Source organism: Macaca nemestrina, chromosome 17 (genome assembly GCF_043159975.1).
Source record: "Macaca nemestrina isolate mMacNem1 chromosome 17, mMacNem.hap1, whole genome shotgun sequence".
Lineage (NCBI taxonomy): Eukaryota > Metazoa > Chordata > Mammalia > Primates > Cercopithecidae > Macaca > Macaca nemestrina.
Genome location: NC_092141.1, coordinates 80,183,372 through 80,202,188, shown reverse-complemented (window position 1 = coordinate 80,202,188; position 18,817 = coordinate 80,183,372). Strand labels below are relative to the sequence as shown.

At 39.3% G+C, this 18,817-nt stretch overlaps 1 long non-coding RNA gene and 1 other non-coding gene across 2 annotated transcripts in view; both read left to right on the top strand.

Annotated features, from left to right (window-relative positions):
• LOC139359376 (uncharacterized) overlaps nucleotides 1–18,817 on the top strand; it is a 365,570-nt gene that overhangs the window by 189,732 nt on the left and 157,021 nt on the right. The window lies entirely within an intron of this gene.
• LOC112424537 (U7 small nuclear RNA) lies at nucleotides 8,855–8,914 on the top strand. The gene has a single exon (XR_003015318.1). It is a non-coding gene; the product is annotated as a U7 small nuclear RNA (small nuclear RNA).

Here is an 18,817-nt window from a genome sequence, read left to right as displayed (position 1 = left end):
CTTGTTTTATGACCTATCGTATGGTCTATTTTGGAGACTCTTGCATGTGCTGATGTAATAGAATGTACATTCCGCAGTTGTTGGGTGGAAGGTTCTGTAAATGTCTGTTAAGTCCATTTGTTGTAGGGGACAGTTGAAGTTCATTGTTTCTTTGTTGACTTTCTGTTTTGATTACCTGTCCAGCGCTATCACTGGAGTATTAAAGTCCCCCACTAATATTGTGTTGCCATCTATCTCATTTTCTAGGTTTAGTAGTAATTTTGTATAAATTTGGGAGCTCCAGTGTTGGTGAATATACATTTAGAATTGTGATATTTTCCTGTTGAACTAGTCTTTTTATCATTATACAGTGTCCCTCTTTGTCTTTTTAAATTGCTATTGCTTTCCAGTTTGTTTTGTCTGATAGAGAATAGCTACTCCTGCTCACTTTTGGTGCCTGTTCACATGGAATATCTTTTTCCACCCCTTTATCTTAAGTTTATGTGAGTCTTTATGTGTTAGGTGAGTCTCCTGAAGACAGCAGAAACTTGGTTGGTGGATTTTTCTCCAACCAATGAATTTCTCAGATGCTCTTTGAGCTTCTTGTATTTGGATGTCTAAATTTCTAGCAAGGTCAGGGAAGTTTTCCTGAATTATTCCCTTAAATATGTTTCCCAAATATGTTTTCTGCAATTTTATAACTTTTAAGTGGAACATTTAGGCCATTTAAATTCAATGTTAGTATTGGGATACAAAGAGTACTATTCTATTCATTGTGTTATTTGTTGCCTGAATACCTTTTTTAAAAAATTGTGTTGTTGTTATATAGGTACTGTGAGATTTATACTTTAAGGTTCTATTTTGCTGCATGTTGAGGATTTGTTTCAAGATTTAGAGCTCATTTTATCAGTTCTTGTAGTGCTAGTTGGTAGTAGCAAATTCTCTCAGCATTTGTTTGTCTGGAAAAGACTCTATCCTTCCTTCATTTATGAAGCTTAGCATTGCTGGATACAAAATTCTTGGCTGATCATTGTTTTGCTGAAGGAGGCTAAAGATAGGACCCCAATGTCTTCTGGGTTGTAGGGTTTCTGCTGAGAAATCTACTGTTAATATGATATGTGTTCCCTTATAGGTTAACTTATGCTTTTGCCTCACAGCTCTTAAGATTCTTTCCTTCATCTTGACTTTAGATAATTTGATGACTATATGCCTAGGTGATGATCTTTTGCAATGAATTTCTCAGGTGTTCTTTGAGCTTCTTGTATTTGGATGTCTAGCTCTCCAGCAAGGCTGGGGAAGTTTTTCTCAATTATTCTCTCAAATATGTTTTCCAAACATTTAGATTTCTCTACTTTCTCAGGAACACCAATTACTCTTAGGTTTGGACATTTAACATAGTCCCAAACTTCTTGAAGTCTTTGTTCATTTTTTTTTTTTAATTCTTTTTTCTTTGTCTTTGGCAAATTGGGTTAATTTGAAAGCCTTGTCTTTGTGCACTGAGGTTCTTTCTTCTGCTTGTTCGATTCTATTGCTGAGACTTTCCAGTGCATTTTACATTTCCCTTAGTATGTCCTTGATTTCCAGAAGTTGTGGTTGTTTTTTATTTATACGACCTATTTCATTGAAACATTTTCCTTTCATATTCTGTATCATGTTTTTGGTTTCTTTAAGTTGCACTTCATCTTTCTCCAGTGCCTCCTTGATTAGCTCACTAATTGACTTTCTGAATTCTTTTTCTGGCAATCCAGAGATTTCTTCTTGGTTTGGATCCATTGCTGGTGACCTGGTATGACCTTTTGGGGGTGTTGAAGAACCTTGTTTTGTCATATTACCAGAATTGTTTTTCTGGTTCCTTCTCATTTGGGTAGACTAAGTTAGAAGGAAGATCTGGGATTTAAGGGCTGCTATTCAGATTCGTTTGTCCTATGGGGTGCTCCTTTGATGTGGTGTTCTCCCCCTCCCTCTAGGAATGGGGCTTCCTGAGAGCAGAACTGTAGTAATTGTTTTTGCTCTTCTGGGTCTCGCCACCCGTTGGAGCTACCAGGCTCCGTGCTGGTACTAGGGAGTGTCTGCAAAGAGTCTTGTTATGTGATCCATCTTCAGGTCTTTCAGCCATGGATACCAGCACCTACTCTGGTGGAGGTAGCAGGTGAGTGACGTGGACTCTGTGAGGGTCCTTGGTTGTGTTTCTGTTTAGTGTGCTGGTTTTCCGTTGGTTGATCTCCAGCCAGAAGGTGGCGCTTTCAAAAATGTGTCAGCTGTCGACCTACAGGTAAGATGCAAACTTGCCCTATGGCCACTTGGTTAAGTATTCAGGTTTCTTAGGTGGTGGGCAGGGCCATAGAACTCCTTTGTCTTCAGCTATGGGGCGAAGGTGGGGGGAGGTGGATAAAGGTGGAAAAGAAAGACCACCAGGTATGGGCAGAGATAAGCATGTCTGAGCTCAGCCTCTCCTTGGGCAGAGCTTGCTGTGGCTGCTGTAGGGAATGGGTTCTCAGTCCAATGGAGTTGTATTCCCAGGGGGATTATGGCTGCCTCTGCTGAGTCATACAGGTTTCCAGGGGAGCGGGGAAAAACCAGCAGTCACAGGCCTCACTCCACTCCCATGCAGCCCTCAGTCCTAAAGGCTGGTGTCATTCCCACCATGCCCCCGCAACAGCACCGAGTCTGTTTCCAGGCAGCCAGTGACCAGGGCTGAGAACTTGCCCCAGATCATGAGCCTACCGTTTGTGAAAGCAGGCGGACTCAGTTTTCCGGTATCTCAGGGAGCCAGCAGCGATGATCCAGTTCTTCAAAGGGTCTGTGGATTATCTTGGCTTTCCTCATTTTTCCTCTGGCAGTTCTTGGAGCAAAAGTTCACAATGTGAGTCTCCACACATTGCCCTGTCTATCTGAGCAGGAGCTACAAGCTAGTTCTGCCTGCTATCCACCATCTTCTTCTCTGTATCGTTTCAATTTTAGTATATGTGCTGCTGAAGCAAGCATGAAGAAATATTTTTATTATATGAATTCAAAGAAGAAATAGCCAGAATTTATAGATTTAAAAAGCCCCATTGCTCAATAATAATAGAAGATAAACAACCCAATTAAAAATATAGACTGGGCTTGGTGGCTTATGCCTGTAATCCCAGCACTTTGGGAGGCCAAGGCGGGTAGATCACTTGAAGTCAGGAGTTTGAGACCAGCATGGCCAACATGGAGAAACCTGTCTCTAATAAAAATACAAAAATTAGTCTGGCGTGGTGGTGTGTGCCAATAGTCCCAGCTACTTGGGAGGCTGAGGCAGGAGAATCACTTGAATCTGGGAGGCAGAGGTTGCTGTGAGCCGAGACTGTGCCACTACACTCCAGCCTGGGTGACTGAGTGAGACACTGTCTCAAAAAAAAAAGCAACAAAAAAACATATATACACACACACACACACACACACGTATAAGCAAAGGGTTGAACAAATACTTCACACTTAGGATATCCGAGAGCCCAAAGCTTATCAAAAGCATTTTTAAGAAAATGCAAATTAAAACCACACTGAACTACCACTGTACACCCATCAGCATGATAATTTATAACTCAGGAAAAATATTTGCATATGTATTTTCTATTGTTGTGTAAATAATATGACACATTATGCACCTGAAAACAATACATTTATTATCTCATAACTTCTGTGTGGCAGGAGTTTGAACATAGTTTAACTGGCTTTTCTGCTTTGTGATCTCTTACAATGCTGGAGTTGATATTTCAGCCAGGGCTGGAATGCTCTCTGAAAGTTGACATGGAAAAGACCTGCCTCTAAGCTCACATGACAGAATTAAGCTCATTTGACAGAATTGAGTGTCTCTAGGCATGCTGGGTTATGGGCTTCAGTCACGCTTAATTCCTTGCATGTTGACCTCTCCAGCATAGCAGCTTGCTTCTTGAAGTATGCAGGCCAACAGGAAAATAGAGCCTACTATCAAGATGTAAGTTATAACTTTGTCTCACCTAAACATGGCAGTAGTGACGTCTCATCCCTTTTTCCCACCATTGATTAGAAACAAGTCATAGGTCTCACTGGCACTCAAAGGAAGGGGATTGATTGCCCAAGGGTATGAATACAAGGAGGTGAGGATTGTTAGGAATCATTTTAGGAATTGCCTACGGCCACATGGTTTGACAAAGGACTCATATCTAGAATAGTAATGAACTTCTCCATTCCATACAGCTCAATTAAAATATAGAAAACAGACTGAGAAGGGATTTCTCAAAGAAGATATCTCATAGTCAATAAGCATATGAAGAAGTGTTCTACATCATTAGTCATTAAGGAAATTCAAATGAAAACCACAAAGAGGTTCTACTACACACCCACCAGAATGGCTAAATTTAAGCGACTGACAATACTGACTATTGTCAAAGAAGTCGAGTGACTAGATCTCTCCTTGGAGCTCGTGGGAAAGTAAAATGACCCAACCACATTGGAAAACACTTTGGCAATTTCTGATAAAGTTAAACACACACCTACCCATGATCCAGCAGTTCCACTCATAGGTATTTCTTCTCTGAGAGAAATGAATACTGTACTTGTGTTCACACACACACACACACACACACTTGAGTTATTACAACTACAAACTAGAAAATGCCAAATGTCCATCAATAGGAGAATAGAACTTAAAAAGTGGTATATTTATATGAAACACTACACAGCAATTTTTAAGAAGAATAGGCTACTGATAAATACAACAAGAATGAATTTCAAAAAACAATGTGCTGAGCCAAAGAAGCCAGAAACAAAATTCATATTGAATAATTTCATTTTTGTGAAATTCAAGAGCAAGATATTTTATATATGGTGATGGAAGTCAGAAAAGTTGTTATTTCTGGGAGGGTTTGAGAGAGGGTTTTTGGTTCAGAAGTAGCACGTGGAAATTTTCTGGGTGTGATGGAAATAAATGTTCTCTATATTCATCTGGGTGGTGGTTGTACAGATGTATGCATAGGTAAATAGTCACTTAAGATTTATACATTTTCCTGTAAGTATATTTTAGCTCAAAGATTAAAACAGATTGGGAAACATACTTTGACGTGCTTTCAAATCACCTGGAGATCTGGTTAAAACGCACATTCTGATGTAGTAGACCTGGAATGGGCTTGAGATTTTGCATTACTAACCAGATGCCAGGTGATACGGATGCTTCTGGTAATGCTGGCTCAGTATGCAGCAAGGTCCTGAAATCTGTCTCTCACTGTTTACAATTGCTGCATAGCAAACAATCCAAACTCAGTGGTGTGAAATAATTATTGTATTATGCTAAAGATTTTGTAGGTCAGTGAATTGAACAGGACACAACAGGGATGACCTGTCTTTTCTCTTTGAGGTATCATAGTATTTAAAGCCTCGATTGGGAAGAGTCAAATGCTGGCACCTGAAAGCTGGGGCTGGGATCACTTGAATGTGTCTTCTTCACTCACCTGGCTGGCACCTGGGCTGGGAGCATGTGAATGTTAGAACAACTCCCTGGGGTGACCACAGGGGGCCTTTCTATGGCCTTAGCTCTTATTTGAAGGCTCAGGGGTCTAAACATGAATGCTCTGAACAAATTTTTAAAGAAAGAGAGAGAGAAGAGAGAGATAAAAGAAAGGGAGGAAAGATGGAAGGAAGGGAGGAAGAAAGGAAGGAGGGAGGAAAAAGAAAGAAAAAGAAGGGAAGAATGAAAGGAAGGAAGAAAAGAGAGAGGAAAGACAGAGAAAGCGAAGAAAGGAGGAAAGGAGAGAAAGAAGAAAGGAAAAAGAGGAAAGAAAAAGACAAGGAAGGAGGGAAGGATGGAAAGAGGGAAGGAAGAAGAAAAGGAGAGAGAAAGAGAAGGGAGAAGAGAAGGAAGGAATGAAAAAGGAAGAGAAGAAGGGGAGAAAAGGAAGGAAGGAAGGAGGGAGGGAGGGGAAAGGGAAAGGGAGGGGAAGGGGAAGGGGAAGGGAAGGGGAAGGGGGAAGGGGGTTGCATTGCCTTTTCTGACCTAGCCTTGACAGTCACAGAAAGTCACAAATTTCCCCAGATTTGAGTGAGAGGACACAGATTTTACTTCTCAATGAGAGACATGTCAGGGACACATTGTCAAAAAATATGTGGGATGAGAAACATTTTTATGGCCCTACTTGGAAAATACAATTTTCCACCTCCACAGAGCCTTAACACAAGTCTGATTAAGTTATGTATCTTCTCAAAATCCTGGACTGCCTTCCTATTTCACTCAATAAATCCCCAAACCTTTCCCAAAGCCTGTAAAGATCCAAATGATTGGCCTGGGGCTGCTGCTTCTGTGTCTTTTGCCTGTTCTGATGTCACTCATCAGAGTATTGCCTAAGTACTCAGTGTAAAATAGATGCTCTGTCACTCTGTCATCAGTGCCTCGTGTGTTTTTCCTTTTGTTATTTGTGTGTTTATTGTTTCCCCACTTAGAAGGTAAGTTTCAGGAGAACAGCAGCTTTTTTTCTTGCTTGTTGTTGTATTAGAATGAAGAACCATGCCTAGAATACAATAAGTACTCAATACATTTGTCCAATGAGTGAATGAATGGTGCTATTTATTGGTATAGCAATCTTAGTTACTAATCTGTTGACTTCTACTTATGATAAATGAGATTAAGATTTCTGCTTCTCCATCCTCCCAACAGACACTTTTCTTCTCCCATTCTCTTAATGTATTTATATAACAATTTATTGTTGTTGTTATTACATGCTTCTGATGTGTTATTTTCAACTTGAGGGTAGATCAGAATTGACTGCAATGCTTGTTAATTTTCAAAACTGCTGGACTCTACCCAGAGAGTTTTTGATTCAGTAGTTCTGGGGTGAGCCTGAGAATTTTCATTTTAATGAGTTCCCAGGTGATGGTGCTGATGACAACCATTTGTAATGTTAATATAAACACTCAGACCTAATGTAAATACTGACATTGAGACTGAGCTTTTGGCATTTTTGTTTTTGTTGTTTTTGTTCCCTGATTTTCATATTGATTTGTTTCGTTTTGGCCTCTGAGTTTCATCTTGGAAGCTTTCTTCAGAAGATGCTTGGTGATTCCTGGGTGTACATTTATATTAAGGACTGAGGTGCTGGATAACATCTAGAAAAGTGTGTGTGTTTGGTGTTTTTCTGTATAGTGATTGGATGTCATCTTGGATTAAGTTCTCCTAAAGCAAGTGCTAAGAGAGAATTATTATGAAAGTGATCTATTAAGCAAACACCCTTGTGTCATTGTTAAGAGTGGGATTAGCGTGGCGGACAAGAGGAAGAAGGCAAGGAAGAGTAAGATTCCAGGCAAAATCCCAACTCCAGTCCAATGCTACAGGGGAACTCTGGGGTAGGGTATATGAGCTAGGCTCTCACACACCCTCTTCAGTCACTGGTTAAGTGTCACCTGAGGAAAAGGATAAGACATCTTTAGTTCTGTCTTTGGCATACAGGACAAAGAGGCTCCAGTAGCAAAAGTGCCCTTCGGATAGAGTCCCAGGTGCCAGCTCTTAGAAGCAAAAGCACACAAAGGCTTGGAGACAGATTTCCTGTTATGATAGAGGGCATCTGAAAGAACTGCAGGTGGTGGGGTTGGTAGAGGGGCACCAAAAATGTTGGCTGCAGAGCTGCTGGAGGGTTTTCTTTGGGGAGTTCTATAGGAATTTTGTCTGGGTGACGGTGGGGCTATTGGACTGGGCACATGTTTTGCAGGTCACACTGCAGACTTCCCTTTAGTCCCACTGTCCTCTATTGTGTCCAGAGTCCTAGAGTCTAGAGACTCACTGGTTCAATTTTTCCACCAAATAAATCTCTTATCTCCTGCTGGTATTGCCTGGGTTTAGTGGTTTAAGTCAGAGTTCAGCAGTTCAATAACTCAGTGGTTTTGAGGAGATAATAGGAAAACCTCCTCAACTCCAGAGGATATTGAGGGGATGAGGAAAAAAAAAAAAAACAACAACAACTGTTATAGTGAGAGCCCTGACATACATCATCTTTGACTCACCCAACATGGCTAAAGGTACATGTGTTTAGTGAAACAAGCTTAACAAAAGCTGAGGCTCGAAAGAGGAAATCCTAATCCGTGGCTTCATCCAGTTGTGACATGAACCCAGACCTGAACTTTTCCAGGCATAGTCACCCTATTTTTTTTAACCTGAAAATCTATTTCAGGGCCTCAAAAGGTCAACCCTATTTTTTTTAACCTGAAAATCTATTTCAGGGCCTCAAAAGGTCAATCATATTTAGAGATTCTACTGTGGTATATGAAGAATAAATCAGGAACTTAATCAATGATAGATATAGTGTTAGTCTGGCCATGTTAAAGATTGAAAACATGACTATTTCCTACATAGGAAGGTTATTACTCAGATTCTTCTATGAAATGTAGAGCTCTGATTGTCTTTGAAGGTTTATTTTCTTAACTTGACATTATTGACTTCTTGTATGAAAAAACCACTTATCCCAATATCTGGAAATTCTACTAGTTGATATTATTATTCCGTAAAATCATTAACATAATTTGTTCATTTAACCAAAGGATCTAATGGGCTTGAATTTGAACAAAAGATATGTATTAGATAGACAAATCAACATTATTGATATAGCAGTTTGCCATATTGAAAAGTATGAAGATTTGAATCAAAGTTACCAGCTATAAAATTTGGGCAATTGTGTACAAAATAGAAATAATACCTAGCTCACAATACAGCTGAACGAGACAATATCTGTAAAGCATGACGTACGTATAGTGCATAGCATGTTGTAGGTTTTTAACAAGTTTCGGTTCCCTTCTCTCCATTCACCCCAAATCTATCAGGAGCACTAATCTCTAACCATCTCCACGCTCTGATACAAAGTTTCCAGTGAAAAGCATTATACAAAGTATTTGGTAACAGCTCTTTTAGAATTTGTCTAGCAAGTTTTCTAGTCTGTACCCAAAAACCTCAATTAAAAAAGGAACAAAGTATTTAATTACCTCATAGTTCTCTAAGACATTATGTATCATTAAATATTATATACTATTCATAGCTGTTTTTATCCTTTTGTGTAATCCCAGCAATTGGGGTAAGTATAGTGCAGTCAGTACAACTACAATAACACTTAACAGGGTTTAAATAATAACTTCGACATTTTAGGAAATAGTTACTAAAATGAGATAATGTTTCTTTTAAAAATTAGACCGCATTTAATAATGAGGATGTGATCATCCTATTTTGGGGGGAATTTATGAAAAACAAAATGATGAAATTGCCCTTTTCTGGTTATGTTTGTTGCTTTGTGTTGCCTTTCCTCTCTGCAACCTCCATGCTCTACAGCACTGGGGAAGCTACAGAGAACCAGGCAGCCAGGAGGACGGAACCAACTTCCCACTCTTAGAAATCACCCTCCACATCCGTGAGGACTCAAAGTAAAAGGAAAATGAAAAGTCCAGGATCGACAGCAAGTCGTCACTCAGCAATCTTAGGGAGTTTTCACAGCATGAGAGGGAAGGAAGGGATAGTAGCCAAAATAGCCAATGAGTGATGATGAAGAACAGAGGGAGGGTTAAGGGATTACTGACCTCAAATAGAGAGCTGGTTGAATGAAGACAGGGCACAATTCAGAGGTTAAGATGTCTGAGAGTAGAACTGCTAGTTGTCCCATGAATTACTACTTTTTTAAAAATAATATTTTTTCTTGATAAAAAAAAAAGTTTGAAAGGTTTTTTTGCAAATTATAAAACAATGCAATAAAAAATTACAGAATGCAAGCATCGTTGCCACCCCCCATTTTGTATACTTCTTGCCCTTGTATTTTCTATCAGAGTTCTGGCAGGAAACAGAAGACCTGCTTACGTTAGGAAAAACAAAAATGAAAACATGAGATGGGTTGCTTTCAAAGGAACTCATTGCAAAGGCGGAGCCGAGCGTAAGGGATCCCGAAGTGGAAGAGCTGTCACCCAAAGAGATGAGGCAAAGGTTCTATGAAGCTAGAAGGAGAGAAAGTCATGTGGAACAGGATGCTTTGTGGGAGCATTAAGCCCTCCAACTTTCAGAGACACAGCCAGCATAAGACCCGCTCTCACGGGGAGAGAATCAGGATTGTCAATACCTTGACCTCTCATTTATCTTCCTCCAGTTTTCTATGGGGCCTCTGCATTGACGGAACCCAGCAGTAAGCCAGAGGACTTGGAAATCTATTAAGGTTATCCTGTGAGTTTGAGGGAGTCTCCAAGACGACCTTTCCTTCAAAAACATTGCTGAAAGTGCTCACAGAATGCAGCAGAACTGTAATACGCATGGTTATGGTTTATTACACTAAAGGATGCAGGTCAAAATTAGCAAAGGGAAGAGGCACAGAGGCACATGGAACAAAGTTGAGAAGGGGCCTGGGGTAGAGCGTCCAGGTGTCCTCTCCCAGTGGAGTCATGTAGATGGCATTAACTACTTCTAGCAATGATGTGTTACACTATACAGATAAATTGCCTATGAAGAAAGCCCATTTGAGCTTTGGTGTCCAGAGTTTATATTAAAAGTTGGCCACTTTTATATAGATCACGGCTTTGTGGTTGAACTCAGTTGCTAGTGACTCCAGACATTGAGCTGTTACTGTGGCCTACCCTATAACACCATTACCATAAACACTCTGGCGTGTCCCTATCACCCCCAGGTAAACGAAGACATTCTTATCAGGGAGGACATACCAAGTGCTTAGAGATGACCTCCCAAGAGTTAGGAGGACAGGGACAAATCTTTCTTTGCACAGAGTTAAATCTTTACTTCACACACTGATATAATTCAGTAAGAATGGCTGCCTATCTAAGTTATGGGGCCCAGTGCAAATAAAAAATTACAGCACCTGTTCAAAAATTATTACAACTTCAGGAAGGTGACAAAAGAGTGTTAAACCAAGAGTGAGGGCCTTCTGAGCATGGGGACATGTGAACAACTGCATAGTTTATATGCTCAAGGAACCAACCTTGCAGGTCAGCATCTGCTATGGTTTGGATATGTTTTGTTTGGCCCTGCCAAGTCTCATGTTGAAATGTTATCCCCAGTGTCAGAGGTGGGAGCCTGGTGGGAGGTGTATGGCTCATGGAAGCAGATCCCTCATGAATGGCTTGGTGCCATTCTCATGGGAATGAGTGAGTTTTCACTCTTAGTTCCTGCAAGAACTGGTTGTTGAAAAGAACTGGGCACCTTCTCCTCTCTCTCTCTCTCTCTTGCTCTCTGTCGCCATGTGATCTGTGCACATGCCTGCTCCCATTCACTTCTGCCATGAGTGGAAGCAGCTTGAGGACCTCCCCAGAAACACCATGATTCTTGCACAGCCTGCAGAACTGTGAGAAACATACATCTCTTTTCTTTATAAATTACTCAGTTTCAGGTATTCCTTTATAGCAACACAAATAAACTAAGAGAACCTCCATCAGACAAAGACCAGTGAGGATAAGGATGGAAAAGTTATATGGGGAGTAGGACAAATGGAAGCTATCTTACTCACCTAAGTGATGCACACACATGGTTTTTGAAATTTTTCTACTATGAAACTTTAAACATATACAAAATATAACAATAGACTTGGTGTGGTGACTCACGCCTGTAATCCTAGCACTTTGGGAGGCTAAGGCAGGAGGATCATGAGTCCAGGAGTTTGAGGTCATCCTGGACAACATAGTGAGACCTTGTCTCTACAAAAATTTTTTAAAATTGTCAAGGTATAGTGGTGCACGCTTGTAGTCCCAGCTACTTGGGAGGCTGAGATGGGAGGATTGCATGAGCCTAGGAATTTGACACTGTAGTGAGCTATTATCATGCCACTTTACTCCAGCCTGGATGACAGAGTAAGACTTTGCCAAAAAAAAAAAAAAAAAAAAAAAAAAAAACTTAAAAAATAGAACAATAGTATACCCAATGTACCCATCATCAAGTTTATAAATTATCAACTCATAGCCAGTCTTTTATTCATCTGTACTTCTACCTACTTGTTCACCTCATATTTCCAAACAAATCCCAGACTCTAGATTGTTTTAATCTATAAATACATGTCTTCCAATGTATCTTGTTAAACCATTTCGAAAAACATATGAGCAATTGTGTTCTGAAACTGAGAAAACAATAAAAATATATGTAGTTTTTAACATAACCATAGATTTTGAGTATTTTTCATGAATTTGAAAACCATCTAAAACCTCATATTTAGGGACTGCTTACTACTTCATTTATTTATTTGTTTGCATTTAAGCCACTTCCTTTAAAACCATATTTTAAATAATGCTAGGATAACGTCTTTTAATTGCATCTAAGGTTACTTCCTTAGCATAGATATCTTGAATGGGAAATTGACTCAAGGGATATTGATACATATTTTAAAATTGCTTTCTGGAGACCTAAAGTTGTTTTTCAATTTAAGAAAAAATTTGGGTTAGTCTCTTTGTGCTTCCATTTATTTGCTAATTGGGCATATCTGCACTCATTTATTTGGTGCTAAATGCTATAGGGGATTGCACAGGGTGAAGGAATAAGCCCCTGCTTTTGAAACATTTATAATCTATTAAAGTAGACAAACTACATCTACAAATAGCAGTATAGTAAGCAAATATTCTATGAACTTCCAGGAAGAAATAGGAAAGTATTCTAGGAATTTCGAGCGATTAAAAAACATTCCAGTTAGAATTATTAACATGGTTGTTGCAAGGATCAAACATACACTATATATCAAAGCAAGTTGAAAAAATGAAAATATATTCACATGTGTTAGATCTATTCGGTAAACAGCTACCTGAGTTTAGAATCCTTATTATTATTATTATTTTAACTTTCACCTGTTCAATTACTGGAAAAAAAGTAAAATACTCAAAGGAGCTTGCTGTTTTTCTTCCAAAGGGCAAGCCAGGGACCCACATAAAAACCATATATGTTCAAGGAACAATAGAAATGGTATAAGGCTATGTGATATGGTTTGGCACTGTGTGCCCGCGCAAATCTCAACTCAAATTGTAATCCCAATGTGTTGAGGGCGGGACCTGGTGAGAGGTAGTTAGATTACGGGTGGGCAGTTTCTCCTATGCTGTTCTCATGATAGTGAGTTCTCACAAGATCTGATGGTTTAAAACTGACAGTTACCCCTTCACTCCCTGTCTCCTGCCACTACGTAAGACATGTCTTGTTTCCCTTCACCTTCTACCATGATTGTAAGTTTCCTGAGGCCTCCCCAGCCATGCAGAACTGTGAGTCAATCAAACCTCTTTTCTTTATAAATTACCCAGTCTCAGGTAGTATCTTTATAGCAGTGTGTGAATGGACTAATACGCTATGTCTATTTGACTGCTCTTATCTACAAATTCAGTCCCAGAAGTTAAGCAAACGTAAGCAAGCCATTTTCTGTCACGATGACATTATGTGTGTGTTTAACTGAATAGATCACTTCTAACAGTTGTTTGGGCATGTTTACCAGCTTTTCAATTGCATGCAAATTGATACTTACGGAAAAATACAGAATAACAGTGATACAAGGCAGGTGAGTCCCAAAATTGGAGCTTAGCTCAGGAGGGTTCTCGGCTTTGTCCAGGAAACAATTCAATGGTAAGTTGGTGGTGATAGACAGCAGCTTTGATAGAAGCAGCAGAGCACAGCAGCAGAAGAGGTCCTGCTCCTTGTGGAGAAGGGCTACCCCATAGACAGAGCACCCAGAGTAGCAGCTCAGAGGCAATACGGTAGTCGTATTTGTACCCACTTTTAATTATGTGAAAATTAAGTGGCAGGTTATCCAGAGATTTCTAAAAAGCAGGTGGTAATTTCTGGGTGTTGCCATGGAAAGGTGTGGCAATTCCTAGGTGTTGCCATGGCAATGGTAAACTATCATGGTGCTGATGGGCATATCCTAGGGGGAGGTGTTTTCCGTGCCTCTTCCCTGTTTCAACCAGCCTTTAATCTTATCTTGTGTCAAGTCTCACCTCATACCTCAACAAGTTAAGAACAAATAAAAAAGTTCAGCTAGTAAAGTCTTAGGTGCATTTCTGCTCACAGAGAAAAGTTCCAATACATACGACAACTGATGATGTGAAATCTGTCTCATGTCTGATAACCTTTCCTGAAGAAAATTTGATTCCCCAGGAATCTTTTAAGAGACCTCGATCACATCCTTTTCCTTACACATTCTTAGAAGATAATAATCAAATACTTCCCATAGCTAGAGAAAACAGACACAGCTCACAAGATATCATGGAGTTCAACAGTTGTTAATAGTGATAAATAATTAAACTTTTTCTTAAAGAAAATGGACAGATCCCACAAGAAGACTGAATTTATTCATTGGGAGGCAATTTTGTATGCCAGTGAATGTGGGAAAGGAAACCCTCCAACTGAATCGATCTACCGGTCTCTGGCTTGTTGTTTTGTCTTATCCATATTTCTTTTTGTAAAGGAAAAATTCTCTTGATTTTTATGTAGTTTTATTAAGATATAATTCATATGCTATACAATCCATCCATTCAAAGCACACAGGTCAATAGTTTATAGTGTATTTGTAGAGCTGTGCAGCCATCCACGTTACTTTTATGAACCATTATTATCTCCACCTACAGGTTAATGAAGTTACTGTTGCCTCCAGGAATTTTTTTTAAAAACATGCTTCTTCTAATAAATCAAAAATTCTCAGGCAATATAATACATAGGATTCCCTGGCATGGTGAAAAAGAGGTCACTGGACGGCAGAGCATTTTGACAAAACCATCTTGATACCCTTCAACTTAGTTGTTGTATTGCACTCATTATTGTTAGAGTAGCATTTTATTTTAAAGGATAACATTGCAACATCAAATTTTAACCTATTAACCTCTCACAATGACCTGACAAGGGGCCCATTGTAACACTATAATAGCAATCTGTTTACAATAATTTTATTTTTCTGAAATAAACAAAAAAGGCAGCCAAAACTCTATAGCCTCACTTTCTTGAGAAGCCAATAGCTACGATGAAGCTATTTGATACTTATATTTGTTTTATTTTGTAATGGAACTTTAGAAGAATATGTGAGATAATCTTTATTAGCAGACTTTGCAAGAGTTTATATTTGTAGGATTGTGTTTATTTGTTTCTGGTTTTTTTTATTGTTGTTACCTTACTTGTATGAGAGCTCATATGCTTCTGAGGCTGTATGAGTCCATGTGTGTTTTTAAAGAAGTCATTTTAAGAGACTTGGGAAGTGACAGAAGGTTAGTTATAGAATGATTCCAGTCAGCATGGAGAAAAGGTGAAAATAGTTTTGGTCTTTACCAGGAATAACAGCTACAATTTAAAAATACACAACACTTGAATTTTACCTCCTTGAGAAAGGTATTTTAATCCTTAAACAACATTTTCCTCACATATTAAAAAATAGATCTCCATTTTAAAATATCTCTGATTTAACTAAAGTAGAGCATCTTAATGTTTTGATATAAGTATCCAAATTAGTCCTAGTATAATTCTGAAAAATTTTCAAATACATTAATCCTTTATAAATTGCGAATACTTTGATGGTTTATAAATTAAACAAAGTAGATTCACTTCTTAAACTAAACTTGTTGGATCCATTATAAAGTTTCCTGTTGCATGACATATATATACACATGCACATATACATACATAATTTATAATATGTGTAATTAAAACTGAATTTCATTTTAAAATTTAAAACAAATTTTAAAAATATATATATATATGTGTGTGTACATATATATATATTTTTCCCAGTTTTTCTGAAAAAGAGCCTATATGTTTATCTATAAATAACCTAAGTGGAGTTGGAGCATGTGCCAGAATCTCTAAATTCAATATGATGCTTACCAGCATGGTAAACCTGCTTTTATAAAATGGTTCAGGCTCCTTTTTGTTTGTTTGTTTTGAGACGGAGTCTCGCTCTGTCGCCCAGGCTGGAGTACAGTGGCCGGATTTCAGCTCACTGCAAGCTCCGCCTCCCAGGTTCACGCCATTCTCCTGCCTCAGCCTCCCGAGTAGCTGGGACTACAGGCGCCCGCCACCTCGCCTGGCTAGTTTTTTGTATTTTTTAGTAGAGATGGGGTTTCACGGTGTTAGCCAGGATGGTCTCGATCTCCTGACCTCGTGATCCGCCCGTCTCGGCCTCCCAAAGTGCTGGGATTACAGGCTTCAGCCACCCCGCCCAGCTGGTGCAGGCTTCTTAAATTCAACCCTTCCCTTATTCTGCAAAATGATGTGTTTCTCTTTATTACATATAGCAAATGCACCCCAAATCGGAAGATGTGACTTCAAAGTTGGGATGTTAAAATTAACACTGCATAAGTTGGCCTTATTTGATTTTTTTGCCTCCTCCTTGAAACTACTTCCATGCCAGATCTTTCCTCCTCCCTCACTGTAATAGATTAATTGCATTAGTGGTTGTAATCCACTGACCGTCTTTGTTTCTGTGTCCTTGTCCAGTTCTGGTCTGGGGCCCGCCAGGTGACTTGCTTTGGTCAATGAGATGACTGGAGTCACACCAAGGCAAGCAGAAGCAAGAAATGATGTGAACACGGTTCCTCTCGTGTGCTTGCACTTCCTCCGTTGACATAAAAAAAAGTGTTCCAAGCTAGAGGATGAGAGATCTATATGATAGAGCCAGCTTGCCACAGCTGAGGCCATCACAAATCAATCAATAGTCATCTGATCCCCAGAAATGTGAAAGCTCAGTCAAAAATCAGCAGAGGCACCTAGATAACCAAATCAGTCTTGTGAGCAGCAAACACTTATTGCTGTATCCTTCTGAGGTTTTGTGGATGCTAGCGATTGAGCAGTATCATGGCACTAGAACAATACTGACATACTAACCTAAGGCACTCTTTCAAGAAATTGATTGTATTTGCAACTTACACAACTTGGCCAATACTTACCTTTGTGCAATCTGAAACTTTAGAGAAAAGGTCTTTACCTCTCAGATCCTTAATTTCCTCATCTATAAAATAAAATAACTGAACCACATCAGCTTCATGGTCACTTGTACATCTGTATTATTTGATTGATTGACTTTAAAGGTGATGACTTATTTTAAATGTACCTTTAGATGCCTTATGCAAAAGTAAATTTATAGTTCTATATTGCTGGCACATTCCTGAGCTATTTGGGGTATTTTTTTCCACTAAAACTTACTTACATAGAGCTCCCCCACCCCAATGCCCATTGTACACTCCCACCACTATAGACAGAGAGGCAGTATTGGTGGTGGTTAATCTTGCTTCCCCTAGAGCAAAACATCCTTTCTTCATTGCCCAGCTTAGAGCTGTGTAAACTTGGGCAAGTCCCATCAGGTCTCACTGTCTTCATCAGGTAATGCTGGTACTTACCTCAGTGGTTTGCTTTAAAAAAGTGAATGAGCTCATCTGTTTTATTTAATACATGCATTAAGAATTTATAATCGTGCCTGGAACACCTAATATAATTACAATTTAGCTATTGGAATAGTGATCCTTCCAATTCCCCTGGCTTAAAGATTTTGCTTAGGAACTAAAATAGTTTCTTGTCTGAGTAGGAAGTGTGCATTTTTCATGGGACCACATTTACAGGAGCGTGATCAAGATTGGAGGCCTGTTTCACCAGGAATGATACCGTGAGGCATAAATAAATCACACACTATTATTACCCACACTGAGAGCTGCCATAGCAGATTTTAAAAGAGCCACTGTCAAATCTCTCCTATGTCAGAAGGAGGCAGTCTGACATAGTTCAAAGAACAAAGAAAACCAGAAGTTGAAAGATCTAGGTTTTATTTCTAGTTACACATTTACTTCTGTTCAGTTAGATATTGCTACTTATACCCCTTACTGATTTGCAGTGGACTCTGATGTGTCTGGACAAGTCACTTAATCTCATTGAATTGCTATTTTATCATCTATAAAAATGAAAATAAGCTGTTGTAAAAGTCCCATTGAGATATTGATAATATGCTTCTCCAGTCTACCAGCCCTGTGCTTCTTAAACCCAGTGGCCTTGGAAGTATTAGAGTGCATTGTAAAAATACAGCTTCCACCAGAGTCGAATGTAGTCTATCTACATTATAGAGGTAAGAAAACCTGCATTTTTAATAAGATAGTTAGAATGTGGTTTACGGACCACACTTTGAGACTCACTTTGCTGCTGCCCTTCTTTGCTTTGTGGAAACATGAATGACATCTGCCATTCCTTGTCTGACATGGTAATGTGCCAATCCAAAAAGATGATGACTAAGAAGGCACTTTGAGTACAGTAAAGCTCTAGAAACATTCATTACTCTTCTTGTTAAATAAATGCTAAATGCCCCCAAGCTCCCCAGGTCGTGCAGAATGCTGACTCCTTACTTAAGCAGTAGGGCTTTAGGATGTCTCTAAGCAGAGTTTGTGAGCTGATGAATGAATTCTTATATTGATCTCAGGAGGCTACATGGGAATGAGACTAAAGGTGGCACCAGGCTCTCTAAAAGAAAACACTCTTCCTACTGGGTTTGTGTTTGACCACCTCTGCATGCCCCATCTCTTTGGATGCTCACAACCACCGTGTTATATAAGAACAGTGTCTTGTCAGTGTTTGATTCCAGTCTGCTTTCAAATACCTGGGTGCTTTGTATTTCCTTCTGGGAAGGGAAAAATCAAACTAATCAGGAAGCTACTGCTTCGGAGCCTAGGATACTTTCAGAGATTTCTAGGGTGCTACAGGGTTTCACCCTGATGAACATGGGTCAATTTTCATCGCATAGGTCGGGATGAAGCTTGTGTGGATAAAATAACACCATACAAATAGTAACGCTAACCCTTCATATAGCTGAGTTGTGGATAACGAAGGCAAGTGAGGCACCTGAGGTTCTTGGAAGAGGATGCTTCTAGCCTCTTAACGTTTTTTCCT